We start from the raw sequence: 15,570 nt of genomic DNA on the forward strand, positions 1-15,570 counted from the left end.
TCCTTGGGATCTTGGCGTTGAAGGCAGAATGCCATCAAGTGGGATTTCCTTTTGAACAGATGTGAGCATTAGGAAACATTGCATTAGCCTTGCTTTTCCTGAAATGAAAAGTCATCAAATAAATGGTAAAGGCGAGCTCCTTGGGTCTCAGATGGCTTGTGTCTCCTGCATGGTGTCATGATCCATGGTTTTGAAGGGGATTTTTTATAATCCTGACTGTGACTAACAATTACAGCCTGTGGTATACGCATAAGGAAATGGCATCCAAAGCTCTGAATGAGCTCAAAATTCCATGCAGCCAGCTTGGTGGATTTCCTAGGTCACGGACAGTGACTAAAAACACAATGTACTTCCTAAGAGAAGATTCTGCTGAATAAAATATGGCTTTGATGCACTCAAACGCCTAAAAACTTTTTTAAGAATGGATAGATTTTTTTCTGCTTGAATTTTAGATTGACATAATGAGTGACATTATGCCATATTCGTGTGGGTTGGTTTGGGGATTTTTTTCTTATCTCCTAAGATACCTGGACTTGAACGGCAAGAAGGTCAGAGTGGCAGTCACATTTTAAGAGCTTCTCAGTGTAATCCTATACAGCCCGAAGAGACATCTCATATAATTCGAGTGACCCCTGCACACTTCCCGCAGGCCACCTTACAGTTCCTAGCTTGAGGCCTTTGCCGAATCCATCCCAGCTGTGAAATGACTCTTCTCCATGAAGCCCTGGAACAAAGACGCTCACTCTCTGCCTCCTAGTAAGCCTTGCTGAGCTCCCTAGAATTGTGGTTTCGCTCCACAGCCTTAGACCTTTTGCAAACAATATCATTTCTTTCCAATGAAGATAATAGCAAGCAAGGCTACTATCACTATTATTTTCTCTGTCATTTTTTTTTTTTTTCTCTCCACGAATGTTTCAAGGTTTTGGAGGCAGAAAAAAAAAAAATCCAGATTTGCAGGTCAATAGTAACAACTTTGGACAAAACTGCTTTAATAAAGCCTCACACCATTGATTTCACCTATTTGAAAGCAATAACTTGCAGAGACAAGTAACAACTTGCAAAACTTGTTGACTTTGTCATCTGATTTCTTAAGGAAAATACCAAGAAGGTTTGGATTTTGACACCCTGTGTTTCATGGTGCCTTAGTAAAGTAAAATATTTCAGAAAAGTTAGGTCCTAGGAGAATGCAGTCTTAAAGATTTATTTAAGGAGATGTAATTCATAGGGCAGAGCTAGAAGTACATGAATGAGTTTGGAGTTTACATGAAATCACTGTTTCAGAACCTCCTTAGTATCTTTGGCTGGGAAAATTCAGGTTGATCCAACTTCTTGGAATGCATCAAAATTATAGAAACTTGTAGTAGGAATATGAATCACTGTCGCTGAAGATTCAGAGGGTCCTTAGGTGTCTTGTTGTCCAATCTCCTCCATGAGATAGGAATCTCCTCTATAAAAGCACAGTCTCTGCTTGGACATCTCCAGTGATGGGATGCTCACACTTCACAAGGCAGCTCAGATCATATTGAATAGTTCTTATTTTCTGAAACTTCTTCCTTGAATTATATAATTTTCATCCCTTTTAACTCCCATCCAGTTCTAGTCTTTGGAATACGGTGAATAAAATAATTCCCTCTCCCACTAGACATCACATTTAGGGGCAAATGTAATAACCTTGAGTATTTGCTTCTCTGAGATAAATATCCCTCTAAAATAAAAAAGTTTCTCCTAAGATTGGCTACCAGACTTTTGATTTAAAAAAATAAACATTTGGGGGTTTGAGGAGTCCAGTGACTGGTGTTGAACAACCAAAAGTCCAAAATGAAACTGTATTGCCTGTGCGGGCACCCAACCTTACCATGCAATGTGCTTAAATTCAAATCAACCACCATTATGTTGGACTGTGGACTGGACATGACTTCCACCCTCAATTTTCTTCCTTTGCCACTTGTTCAAAGTCCCAGGCTGTCTAATCATCCCGGCTGGTCCCCAAAGGATGGAAATGTTTTCTTGGACAAAGAGCTGAAGGAGTGCTCAGGCCACGTATTTGTGGATTCTGTGCCTGAGATGGAGCTAATAGATCTGTCTAAGGTAGACGTAACCTTCATCTCTAACTACCACTGCATGATGGCGCTGCCCTACATCACTGAGCACACGGGGATCACAGCACGGTGTACACCACAGAGCCCACCATTCAGATCAGCAGACTTCTCATGGAAGAGTTGGTGAACTTCATTGAAAGAGTGCCCAAGGCGCAATCTGCCTCCTTGTGGAAGAGGCTGCTGCCCTCTCCTCTCAAGGACGCAGTGGAAGTACCAACCTGAGAAGATGCAGGAGGTGAGCTCTGCCCTGAGTAAAAGCCAGCTGGTGAAATATCCTCAGAAAATTGAGCTGTTTGGTGCGTCCAGGTGACACCACTCAGCTCTGGCTCTGCCCTTGGAAGCTCCAACTGGATTATTCAGTCCCATTATGAGAAGGTATCTTACGTCTTGGGATCCTCTTTGCTTACCACACATCCACAGCCCATGGATCAGGCATCTCTCAAAAACAGCAAAGTTCTCGTCCTGACAGGCCTCACCTAGATTCCCACCGCCGACCTGGAGGGCATGGTGGGAGAGTTCTCCAGCAACCTGGCGCTGACCGTCCAGAACAGAGGAAACATGTTGGTCCCTTGCTACTCATTGGGGGTGATCTACCACCTCCTGGAGTGCATTTACCAGTACATCGACTCGGCTGGCCTCTCCAGCATCCCCTTCCACTTCAGCTCCCTCCAGTTTTCCCAGATCGTTGCTGAGTGGCTTTGTCACAACAAGCAGATGAAGGTGTATCTCCCAGAACCACCTTTACCTCTTGCAGAGCTCACTGAGACCAACAAGCTGAAGCACTACCCCAGCATCCACGGCGACTTCAGCGATTTCAGACAGCCGTGCGGGGTGTTCACAGGGCACCCTTCCCTCTGGTTTGGGGACGTGGTCCATTTCATGGAGCTCTGGGGGAAGTCTAGTCTCAACACTGTCATATTCATAGAACCCGACTTCTCGTACCTGGAGGCACTGGCTCCCTACCAGCCCTTGGCCATGAAATGCATGTACTGCCCCATTGACACCCGGCTGAATTTCATCCAAGTGTCAAAGCTACTCAAAGAAGTCCAGCCCCTGCACGTGGTCTACCCTGAGCAGTACACGCAGCCGCCCCACGCGCAGGCCCACAGGATGGACCTGATGATCAATTGCCAGCCTCCGCCCACGTCCTACCGGCGCCCTGCCCGTCAAGCGTAGCTTGGAGAAGATCGAAATCATGCCGGAGCAAGCAGATTCACTGGTGCCCATGGAGATTAAGCCTGGCATTTCCTTGGCAACCGTTTCGGCCGTGCTGCACACTAAAGATAACAAGCAGGTCCTTCAGCCCCTGCCCAGGCCGGCCCAGGCCGCGAGTGGTAGGAAGAGAAAGCTGGTAAGCGATGACATCCCAGACTGCAAGGTTCTGAAGCGCTTGCTGAGCTGCACCATCCCAGTGGAGCAGTTTGTGCAGACCCTGGAGAAGCATGGCTTCAGTGACATCAAAGTGGAAGCCACAGCCCAGGGCCACATCGTCTTGCTCCAAGCAGAGGAGACCCTCGTCTGGATTGACATCATTTGTGACAATGACAAGATACTCAGGGTATGGCTGGCCTCAAATTCCTCCAGAAGTTCTGAATGGAACATGTGAGCCATGGCTGCTTCCCTGAGATCCCACCGCCCTTCCCACTCTGCCTGCCCAGCACAAGCCAAGTGAGGAAGGGCACACAAGGTCAGCCTGGCCTTTGTCGTGGTCTCTGACCTAAAGGAAAAGGCTCTGAGGGCCATGTCAGGAGAGAGGGCCGTACCTGCTGGTCTGGACTTATAGCGCTGTCTCAGGCAAGAGATTTTGCTTTATTTAAGCTTTAGACTCATTTTCTTCCCAAGCCTGGCTCTCTGGGGTAGCCAGGATGGTAAGACAGTGAGCTGAGTGGCATAAGAGTGACAGATGCAGTTTTTAAGAGGTTAGTGGTGGGGAGGGGAGGTGAAAAGATGACTGACTTGTCTCTAGTGGCCAGTGTTTGTTTTTCATCATGTCACAGGCCTCGGGTGGGGAATCAGTGACTTTGTTTTACTTGCTTGTCAACTGTGTTGCATCTGATAAGACAGACGATTCCCCCCAAAAATTAGTAAAATGAACCCATTTGTCTGTATTTTATATTGTGAGCCCATTTTGTTAATAAAACTTTTTTTATAGGAGTCTCTATCTATGCTCTGTTGAACCTACAATTTACACTGATATAGTATCTGAAAAAACGTGAAAATATTCAGACTAGCATAAACTTAGGAAATACTACAGCATGTTCAACCATATAACCTGGCTTTAAATATATATGTGTGTGTGTGTGTGTGTGTGTGTGTGTATATATATATATATATATATATATATATATATATATATATACTTCAGCCCTAGCTGTTTTGGCTCAGTGGATAAGAGTGTAGACCTGTGGACTGAAGGGTTGTGGGTTCGATCCCCAGTAGGAGGTGTGCAGGAGGCAGCCAATCAGTGATTTTCTTTCCTTCTCTGAAATCAATAAAAATAAAAGAATTTAGGAGAGCCACATTTAAAATATAAAATTCAAAATAAAAATAAACATTTGGGCAATTGGAAAGACATTCAATGTTTTTAGTCAGGATTTAATATGTTAAGAATATAATGTCCCCCTGTAGTAATCTGTAAATTCTATGTGATCCCAATCAATAAGTACATAAATTCTTAACATACATCTCCCCCCCACTCCCAGAATAATCAAAACTCACTGTGGCTTACTAAGTATCAGGCACTATTCTAGCTATGGTGTTATGGTGTATACATCTATAGAACAGGCAAAATTGCTTACTCATGGGGTTTACATTCTAGAGGAGAAAGACAGAAAATACTTATTTCAGAAAGCTTTTAAGTGAGGTGAAGAAAATATAATAGAGCAGTTGGGTAGAGAATAACTTGTGTTGTAGGTCTATGATGGGTGTGTTTAGTGAGGGCAGGTGAGAAAACCTTTTGCAGAGATGACATTTGAGCTAAAGCCTTAAGGATGAGCAAGATTCAGCCCTACAATCCACAGAGGGATCAATCTTCTGCAGACGGATCAGCAAAAGCAAAGGCCCAAGCGAGCTCATTGTGTTCAAAGGACTACAAGGAGGCTGCACTTGCTGGAGTGGAGTGGGTGAAGGGGAGGATGATGAGTGGAGTAGTCAGTTAGCCAAGGGCCAGCGCCTGTATGCTGCATGGTAGGCAGCTGGATTTCATCAGAGAACTTTAACCTGAGCAGTGATACAGTCTGATTTAAGAAGCTCACTCTGTCTACTGGGTACAGAATCAACTGCAGGGCAGAGATAAGGCAAGAGTGGAAACATCAACTGGGAGCCCAGGTCTGATAGAGGAAGAATGAAGCTTAAATTACAATAGTAGCAGAGAATATTGTGAGGCGGAGATAGGGCTTTGTGATGTGTTTTGGAAGTAGCATTGATAAATCTGGCTGTTGGATTGTGAGGAGAAGGGAGGAGCCAAGGACAATGCCAAAGTGTATGACCTTAGCAAGGGGGAGAGGATAGCGCTGCCAGTTGCACCTCCGGTTAAAACTAAGGGAGCAGCAAATGGAAATTGGGAGTAGGAAGCATGAGTTCTGTCTTGGCCATATTAAATGTACTGAGCCTTTGAGACATCCAGGCAAGGATTGTGTGTAGACCATTGGAGAGAGAACTCTAGAGCTTGGAGGAGAGATTGAGATGAGAGAAACAGAGTTTTGAAAAGTGTGGGATTGGAAAAGATCAAGTAAATGGAAGAAAGGAGGAAAGAAGAGAGCATGGGAGAGGGGATGAGGAGAGAGGAGAAGAAGTGAAGGGAAGAGGAGAGGAGAGGTGTGAGGTGCTCTAATACTTGGAGATTAGATTTCAGAGATTGGACAGCAGAGGAGACTTAGGAGTGACCAATGATGTTGGAGGAAAGTAGGAGAACATGGTCAAGAAAGAGTAAATGCTTGTATCAAATGATATTTAGAGTCAAATAGAATAAGAACAGAGAACTGACCATGGATCTCCCAATGAAAGACATCAGTGGCGTTGATAAAAGCTGCTTCAGGGGAGTGGTGGAGGGAAAGCCTAACTCAGTGTTTGAGGAGAGGATGGGATGTGAGAGCAAATATAGATGACTCAGGAATTTCTGCATAAAGGGTGAACAAAGAAATAGGGCAAAAGAACTGGGAAATAGAGTCAAGGGATTTTTATTTTGTTTTTGTTTATTTTTTTGTTTCTTTTGAGTGAATGATATTAAAGGTATATTTAGATTCATAGTTAGTAAGCTTTATTTTGGACGCCATGTTGCTAATAATGAAAACTAGGCTTCTATCTATCTGTCTATCTACCTATCTATGGAAACTGTGATATGCTGTTAACTTATTAAATGTAAAGTCAACAAAAATCTCCAATTTTTTGGATGCCCTCTAGCAAAAAACAGGATTGTTTTTTGGTTATTTGTTTGTTTGTTTGTTTTTAACTCAAGTAAAATTTCACATTTATCCCTGATAAATGAAATTAATTTATTTCTTCCCAATAATATACCCTGTGAATGTTTTTTTTTAAATCTGTGACACAGAGACTTACTTCATTGCCATGTACATTTTCATTAACGTGAATGTTTTGGATGAGGTTTTCTTATCCCACTATGAAATCACTTCTTGAACTCCTACAATGTTCCAGGAACATTTGTCAAATAATTCAGATTATAAGTCTTTCCATTAGTGCAAATGAAGCCAGATATGTTTCTATATCTGCTGAAAAACTAAGGCATTTGCAGAAGCCTCAAACTAGCCAGGAGCATGATTTTGTATGTTCATTCATTCTGAGGAGTAATTCTAAATTGAACTTTGACTTCTTCCATGTATTCAGGCCTCTTGCCAATTGATTTTTTTTACCATTAAAATTTAGAATCACAGAGATTGAAAAACTGCATTATCTGGCTCCCAAATCAGTTCTCTTCCTAAGACCATTTAAACATGATAGAAAAAATTATTTTAGAAATACTGATTGTATAGAATTGGAACTCAGGGATTTGCTAGTTGCAGTTGAGACTCATATGTGCTCAATAGGAACATAGCACTGTTCTATTAAGAACTATTCAATTAGCAGCCTAACCATTAATAGATGCTATGAGAAAAAGTTTTAGGTTGTATCTTCCAAGGTATATTGTTTTGTAACTCTCAGTAGTATTAGTTTATTTACTGAGGATTTCAAGGAAAAAAAAAAGAACAACTGAAAAGAAAAGGGAAAACTGAAATGAAAAATATTTTTTAAAAAACTCCAAATCTCACAGTCTCCTAAAGAATTCTGCTCCTCATCCGTAAGATCTCATTTTAGGAAGCTTGGACAAAGGGCAGTCCTCCAGTGGGTCAGATTTATTTTTTGTCATATTTCTAAGTCACCTTTTATTTCCTTTCCTCATTCAGGTACCTTGAATTTTCTACCACCCCTGTTTCTACCTCCTTCTCTCTATCCCATAATAAAAACCTACTAAAATAAAGAAATCTCTATCAGTCTCTCCTATTTTAGTATAAATTTTTAACATTTTTCTTCTCCACGATATTTGTATTTAATCTATTAATAGTTATTATGGAATGAAGTTTATGACTCCTATGAGTAGAATTTCAGACAGAATTGCTCTAGAGCTAGACTCCCCTCCAAAAGCTTATTATTTTGTTAACATTAGCAGTGCTTGGTTAATCTTCTCTAAAGGTGTTTTGCTTAGATTTCTGGGGCCATGATAACAGCTAGCATACTCACTGTAAATTTATTAAACAAGAGAGAGTTAAAAAGAAACTCACCTTTAAGGAACTTCCCCAGGAAATGTTGCCAGAAGATAATGTAGAGAAAGATATAAAGATCCTTAGAAAGCACATCTTTTCAAGTAGGATTTAAAAGTAAGAAAAGCAAGGAGGCTAAGAGCTGAAAGGAGCATTGCAAATCATCATGCTCAGCATTCACATCTCCTTAAAGACAAAAATAAAGCCAGAGGTTGAATAGTTGCTCATTGGCATATGGCCGTTAGTGGCAGAAATGAGACCAGCACTCAGCTCTCCATATTGGTTTTGAGTTTATTCATTCATTCATCTATCAAATATTCATGGGGGGTCTCCTGGGTCCCAGGCTCTGCAGTTCTAGGACACAGCCATGAATAAAGCAGACCAAGCTCTTGTGTGAGTAGCCCTGTTGATCACTTTGTCATAGCTGTGGGTCAAGAGCTGTTCCCCAGATCATTGCCCAAGAACCAGACTGACCTGCAGGACATGTCCGTGAGCAAACTTCCCTGGTTAATTACAGTCAGCAGAGTGCTTACTAGGAGCAGAGCAGGAGCTGACAAAAGAACTTTCTCACCATAGATTTCAGGGGAATTTTTCAACTCATACATTTCTGACTCACTGGGAGTTTAAACATGTATTGGGTTGTTATGACAGAAGACTGGATACCCAAGATTCTTCTGTCATAGCTATGACTTGAAAGGTAAAGACCCTCACATTTTGCCAATAAATAAAATCACAATAGATTGTTTTTTCTTTTTTTAAAATCATCCAAATATATCACATTATAGCCAATACCAATTTGGTTCTGCAATTTTGCAAAGATTAATTGGAGTACTATTATACAATAACATATTTGGTAATAAATATAAAGGAAAAACGTCTCTCCTGCCATATGTGCCTAATTTCACATACACAAATATTTCAAAGCAGAGATATATATTGAGGCAGAGAAACTACAATTTCCTGAGCAACTCATAGGAGTTGGGCATTGAAATCAGCTTTGCATGTGTCCTTTAACTTAATTTCCCGTTTCCTACCTTTCCCTCCCAACACCCCTGTTACCACAGAAGGCTCTGGGGTTTTGGATTTAGAGATCCGGGCTTAGATCCCAGACATCTATTAGGTGTGTTGTAAATGGCTATAGCCTGGCTAAGCCCCAGTTTATTTGTAAATAGTGCCTCCTCAGAATTGTGATGAAAATTGCACATAGCCCCATGCCTATGTGATGGTTATTTAGAAAACATGAATGCTTCTTTTTCCTTCTTCCTTTCTTTCACTGCTTGTGGTTCCAGAGGTCTACCCTGAAATTTCCAGGTATCCTGGCCTGGTCAGCCCAACCTATTCTCCAGCCTGCCAGCTGTGGGCTCACTCCTCCCCCTCCTTAAGTGGATGCTTTATTTTTTAAATCTATAAGAATTCAAATCATTTGTCATCATGGAAGCTGCATTCAAGTGGGGGCCTTCTGGTCACTTCTAGCAACTCCTCACAGTCACTGTTAAGGGACAGCAATACATGCAAATGGCCACAGTACATTATTACCTAAAGGAAAGCAAATTGCCAAACAACATGCTCAATATAAGTCCATTTTGTGTTGTAAAATACCTATCTAACCTATGTGTGCATGCATAGAAAAGAAATTTTGTATTGGATGAACACACCCAACAGTTTTTACCTTTAATGAATAGGATTAGGAGGTAGATAATAAATAAATGACTTTTATTTTTTATTTAAGTGAACTTAATTCTAATTTTTTATAAAAATTATTTATACAACAAAATATAATGAAGAATAGTAAATGTATATTCCGTTTGAAAGGACCTGGGATTAAATGTTTGAAATGTTTTCAAAACAGGTAGCAGAATGATATAGTCTCTCATTTCTAATGAAAAAATAATCTTGCCATTTGGCTAATTATGTGCAAGTGGAGATATCTTCTTTTGGGTTATTCGATATAGCACAATCCAAACTCCCACTTCAATTAAATTTGGAGGTGACCATTAGTCTCACAGAACTAAGTCTTCCCGCCAAGTGGAACCTGCGCCTGAGTTTCATTACAGATTCTTCACAACCCAGAAAGCGCCCAAGGGTTGGGTGATTTAAAGTATTTATTAGGAGGCAGCAAGCTCAAAATGAAAATACGGCATCTTTAAATGCATGTTCAAATTTATATAAAACACGTACTATGCTCCCCTGTTGTGCTGTGCATTTTTACATATATTTTTCTTATGCGGATGTCAAAACAATTAGCTGGAATAGGCTATGCTAGCCTCATTTTCTTAGATGAGAAAACTAAGGTGTGGGAGAGAGATTGAGTGACTTGCCCAGGCTCACTCAGCTAATGGCGTCAAAACCAGGATGGGAAGCTTGCTCCTGTGACTTACAGACTGGTGCTCCATTCTTGGCATTGCACTGCTGGTGATAACATTCTGATTGACTCAAGACTTCCCAGGGACACACAGGGAGCCCAAAGGGCTCCTATCATTGTACCCATCCTTACCAAATGTCTACATTTGCATTCATGTGCAGCAGGCCCATAGAATCCCAAAAAAGCAAAATCATACACTTATTACTTTTTTCCTGTGTCATGATAGCCAGTATACTGTAAAACTGGTATAGACAACTTGGAGACAATAACATCTGCCGTGTCCTCTTGAGTAAGCTATTTGACTTAAATTAGAATTTCACTGTGCTTCTATTGTAGCTAAACAAAGCCTGCATCTTATTATAAGTAATAGAACTTATTTATACTTGATATCCTTTGAAAAGTGGTGGCACTTCAGCAACTCAAGCGTAAAGTCTTCCCTAATTCTTCCAGACAGAGTGACACATCATTATCAGATACCAGCATTGTTAATATTTAAATATTTGGCTACATCTGTCTGTTCATTTCCGAAACTATTTAAGATCCACCAGGGGGAGATGAATTTGCATGTGTGTCTTGATGCAGCCTCTCAATGTTTGGAGGGCATCTATAGTAACAGAAGGATCACCCAGGTACCAGATCCTGCACGACCTGTTTGCTTTCTGTAGCTCCATGACGAGTTGGCAGCTAGTTATGCATGACTTTTCTCATTGCCAAGATTTTGGCCGGCACTTCTTGTTCGTCATTCTTCATTCTTGTCTTCGTATTTTGGGTGAGTCATTGCCATACTTGTCATCAAGTCTTCCTGGGGTGAAACTCTGGATCTCTTTTTTTGTCATCTTAGCCTTGACCATCCTATTGGGGAGTCTACCATGAATTATGTTGTTGGTTTTTTTGTTTGTTTGTTTTGTGTGTGTGTGTGTGTGTGTGTGTGTGTGTGTGTGTGTTATTTTATTTTGCAGATACCTAGTATGTCAGCCCTAAGTAAGATGTAAACTGTGTTTTTCTTTTCATAAAGCCTGGCCTAAAGGAAAGTCCTAATTTGGGGGAAATGGTTGGCAAAATTTACATTAACTTCACCTTCATCCACCACCTCCAACATACACACACTTCACCAACTGGTTCATACCCTTGACCTAGCCCATATGTAATGTTGACCAAGTCACTCCCTTTCTAGGTATGTGTTTCCTTCTTCATAAGATGAGGGTGCAGATCTGTCCGAGGTATGCTTCCTGCCACTGTCTTCCTGTGCCATGGGAGACATCATTAGTTGAACATTATGCTCTTCCCTGATGAGCCTGAAATGGCTACAAAATCCTTAGTACAACATCCTCAATGTATACATATAGATGATGCATCATTAAATAACTTTTGGGAATACTTTCTCCTCAAACGTTTATCTAAGTTAGGCTCTTAGAAGATATTTGGTTTTCATATTTCAGATACTAAAGGGAAATAAAGGTAACTCCAATGATTGGTACTCTTAGAAAGTTTCCCTAATAGCCTAGACTTGTGCTAGTTATCCTGGTGGGATTTGCAAATACTCAGAAGGTTTGATGGGTTTGATATTTTTAGAAGATTAACCTTGAAATCTTGTATTTAAATGCTAGTTGGATTGAGGGAATCACCTTGCTATTCTATTGAAAAGATGAGAGATAATATTTGGAGAACCTCTTATTAATATTGTATTAGTTACCAAGTGCTATGCTCTCTTCTAAGCACATTCCAAATATTAATTCATTTAATCATCACAATAACCTTATGATGTGGGTACCATAAATATCCTCATCTTACAGATGATGAAACCTAGGCTCAGTCTGGTTAAGCAACTTACCCACAGTCACACAGCTGGTCAAGGGTGGAGCTGGGATTTAAACTTATCATTCTACCCTTGATGAAGTTCCTAACAACTACCAATCTTCTTCCTCTTTACATTGTAGAAACTCTATGATGGCTGATCTGCCTTAAAGGCATTCTTGAAAATGCAAGAAGCTGTTCCCAGTCAATGCTATCCATGTCAGAGTAACAAGGCTATGAGGATCAAATTACGTAATACATGCAAAGGACCTGGCACAGAGTAGGTATTTAATTCAAGCTCCTGCCTTCTACTCTACCTTTTCCTATAAAGAAGATTGCAAATAGGTGAATCCAGGAGAAATGTAAGAGGACATGTTCTCTATATATAAAAAAGTTAATATTGCATTCTGAAGTAAATTTTTATTAAACATGACAGTGTGGAAATCAAATGAATACAACCAATGATTTAAATAAGGTGAAAAATGAAGAAAAATCATTCACTGATTAACAAAATTTAGCGAGATGCTTTACATATCTATTCAGTCTATGCTAATGTTTTAAAACCACTGGTTCACTGACTTTACTATATAAGAGATGGGACTTCTTACTCCTACTCACCCTCTCACGGTTCCCTTCTCATAGAGACACTGAGCTTGAGCTTTTTTTTTTTTTTTAACCTGATAAGATATTTATCAAGGGTCTTCTCACTTCAAAACACTGTTCCATTCATTCATCCCTTTCTTGAAAGGCAGCACTGAGGTTCTAAGAGTTCAGAGGTCTCCTGACAACTAGGGAAGTTTCTCCTGAATCCATTCACTCAAATGCTGTTGAAGGTAGTTAGCAGCTCACTCCATGGATGGTATCATCCATTGATTGAGATTCCTTTGTAAGTGATCCCACTGAGCACCGGATATCTTAATAATGCCCATTTCAGCCAGAAAGAGGCAAAGAAGGATTTACAGAGGAGGCTTGAAGGAGAGTGGAATTTTGAATGAGGGGAGAAGTCTGAATTGTAAAGGCATGAGGGTGTGCTGGGCTCTGGAACTGGAACAGGGAGTGAAAAGACAGGATAAGATTGAACCTTTAAGGAGAGAAAGTTTGATTTTTATTCTACATACACAATGATGTGTCTGTCAAGTCTGTTTTGGTTGCAGGTAACAAAAACCAATTCAAACTGGTTACAATGAGAGGGAACGTGAGGGTTGGGAGTGCCACTGACTCACATAACTGACAAGTCCACACCACAGCGTGGCCTGGGCCTTAGGTGGTACTCTAGGACTCCCTGGGGCAATGAGGTTGTGCCTTTTCTGTTGATCAGTTTTGTTTTAGAGAAATTGTGTTTTAGAGAAATCATCTTGGAGGCAGACTTGTGGCTGGATTGGAGATAGAAAATTATGAGCTTAGCTATCCAGAAGAGCAACTATTGCTCTAGTTCTGGAAAGAAGTGATGAGAGGCAAGACGCTGGCAGAGGTCGTAGGTATGAGGAGGACATATAGGAGATCCACTGATTGAACATCAGGGCTGTGAGGAGGAAAAACTCTAAAATAATTTTTAAGTTCCTACCTTGGGTAACAGGATAAAAGTTGCGCCTTTCATTAAGACAAGAATACAAGAGGTTTAGTGGGGAAAGAGATAAACTTGATTTTTGAATTACCTCTGGGACATTCAGGTACAGATTTCTAGCAGGCTGTTGGATATATTTATCTTGAGCTTAGAAAACCACTCTGAGCTTAAAAGATAGATTTTGGGCTCATCAGAGCATATGGGCCATCAAATAATAATAGCACTTAAAGATTTTGGAAGAGAAGGGGAAAGATCTATAAAGGAAACCACAAGAGGGAAGTCAGAGGTAAAAAAAAAAAAAAAAAAAAAAAAGAACCAAGAAGCATTGAACAGACCATCAAACTTCAGAGGGAAGGCAGGGATGAGGGATGGGGGGTAAGAGATCAACCAAAGAACTTGTATGCATGTATATAAGCATAACCAATGGACACAGACACTAGCGAGGTGAGGGTATGTGCTGTGGGGTGGAGGTGGCTGGGGAGAGGTTAATGGGGGAAAAAGGAGACATACTAGTATATAATGCTATGTGTAATCATTTAAACAATAAAGAATTTTAAAAAAAGAACCTAGAGATAGTGTTCACACAAAAACAAGAAAGGAAGAGGAGGAAATAAAAAATAAAATAAAATTCTAGGTGAAATTAATTAAAATAAGAGATGAAAATGCCCAGAGGATGTAGCAAACTAAAAACCACTATCAAGTCAGGTCAGGGGTGGAATCTCTGCCATCAACAATAGGATGTTGTAAAGAATCACAAACAGCAGTTAAACCAAGCAAATCAGTATATTTATCGATCACCCGTTAGATGAAAGACATCATACCAAGTGAATGGAGAAACAATAATAAAAATCTTAAATTTTTTTAAAAAATTAATTTGTTATACTATGTTTAATTTAAATTCAATCCGGCAGTATAACAATTTGAAACATAAGCTCAATTTATTCAGAGGGGATTACACTCTCTAAAAAGGGAAGGTGGTTTTTATATACCAAAGTGTGTAATCAAGATCAGAGGATTTTGTTTTTAAAAAAATCAGTCATGTATGATTGTGCTCATCAAAATGATTCCTCATTATCTCCATTTAATCCCCAATAAGTATCGCAACTTTATCCTATTTCTGCTGTTCTTGCCATTAGCACAACTTCCAACTCTTCCTGCCCGTGGCCTGAGACAGAGGAGGCTGTCCCTCAGTAGCAGTTGCCACTTAATGACTCCGGCCCCCGCACTGTTGAAAGCGCTTCTTCGGTTTCTCCCTCTAGTCTCTCTCCCTTTGAATTGAGCATTCTAATGGCATCTATCTGAAAGATGGTCACTTCACCCGCTTGTCTGTCTTTGAGCTCCTGGACTCCCAGTGTTTCATCTTAATCTCGCTTGTAATGCAATATGACTTTTGGATTCTGCTGCAGTCCTTCCCAGATCGTTGGGAGGAAGTGAAAAGTCTCCCATTGACAATGGCCGTGGAGTCCGTCATTCCCGTGACCTCGTAGGTACAGGCTGAAGTTGTAGAACTGCGCTAGAAACGTTGGAGCAGATTTCGGATCCAGCCCTGACTTCAGGAACCCGCACCCAGATCCATGGGCATCCTTTCACCAGGTTTTTGTGGATGACAGACCTTCCCTAAACTCACAAACCTTGAATTATACCCAATAGGAACATCTAAACCAAATCAAAATGAGATGTGGATTGCATTAACTCATTAAAGTAGGACTCACCTCTTTCCTTTCAGTTCTGGCTGTGTAATCTCCCCTGCTGTATTTTCCTAGCTCCTGCCACCATTTTCTTTCTTGTTTGTTTTTTTCCCCCTACCGATGAAACATATATAAAGTAATCAAAAGGCAAACAGAAATGAATTCTGAAGTATCTGCTATTTTCCACCCTCTGGCCTCCGTGCCCCTGCATTGGTGTGGACCATCAATGGCTGGTTGTTTCTGCGTAGTGTGTATGTGTGATTGGCACTCCCCGCAATTACCCTTTCCACAGTCTCTGCCCCCGAGCAGT

At 40.7% G+C, this 15,570-nt stretch overlaps 1 pseudogene; it reads left to right on the top strand.

Annotated features, from left to right (window-relative positions):
• Positions 1-1,791: 1,791 nt before the first annotated feature.
• LOC139002243 (integrator complex subunit 9 pseudogene) lies at positions 1,792-3,692 on the top strand (annotated as a pseudogene).
• Positions 3,693-15,570: the final 11,878 nt, after the last annotated feature.

This window comes from Myotis yumanensis, unplaced genomic scaffold (genome assembly GCF_028538775.1).
Source record: "Myotis yumanensis isolate MYYU_CA2020_CCGP unplaced genomic scaffold, mMyoYum1.0.hap1 SCAF_2, whole genome shotgun sequence".
Lineage (NCBI taxonomy): Eukaryota > Metazoa > Chordata > Mammalia > Chiroptera > Vespertilionidae > Myotis > Myotis yumanensis.